Genomic DNA, 796 nt, shown 5'->3' on the forward strand with positions numbered 1-796 from the left:
TTAGATATTGAAGCTACAGTGCTGATATTTGACATTCACGATGTAAACTGCATCTTAATTGCTTGATAGATTCACACAAATGCCAAGTGCTAATTCTACTTTTGGACTGTTTTAAAACTGTACTGGCACCTCCAAAGGGTGACAGCATCACTTTAAGGCACTGGAGGCAGTTTGGTGCACTAAAAAAGTTCTAGCTATTTCTTAATGACTGACTATGTTGGATCTTTCAGTCCAGAACATGCTGGCCAGTTCTTATTCCTCAAGTGACATTTATCTCCCCTTCTTACTACTTCCATCTTCCACTCATCTATGCTGACCAGCTTATTTGCCCTTATCCCTATCCCCCATGGCACAATCATAATTGGATGAGCAGCAGGACACCATCAAGACTATGTGCGCTTGCGTGTGTGTGTGTGTGCAGTGTGCATGTCACATATAACGGGCAATTTTTATTTGGATTAAGATGCCTAAAAGATTTTTGACGACATAAGGATTCCAGTGTGGATGCTTGTAAACCCCATTTAATACCCTCAGTGTGATATGTTTACATTAGAGCCCTAGATAATGTTGATATCACGCCAAAAACCAGATTTTACCCTTGGCATTTTTAGTTGACTCATCTGTTTATGTAAATAAAGTCAGCAGTCCGTTTACCCCACAAGGAAATGCTGTCTGATCCTATAAGAACACAAAAGGCATTGCATGCCACGTGCCTGTCAGGATTGTAAAGCGAGCTTTTAAATGAGTGATTAAAGAAATAATGGACCAAGTTGGAAAACACACCTATTTTCTTGCT

The sequence above is a fragment of the Haplochromis burtoni genome, unplaced genomic scaffold (assembly GCF_018398535.1).
Source record: "Haplochromis burtoni strain Fernald_Lab_line unplaced genomic scaffold, NCSU_Asbu1 Contig_278, whole genome shotgun sequence".
Classification (NCBI taxonomy): Eukaryota; Metazoa; Chordata; class Actinopteri; order Cichliformes; family Cichlidae; genus Haplochromis; species Haplochromis burtoni.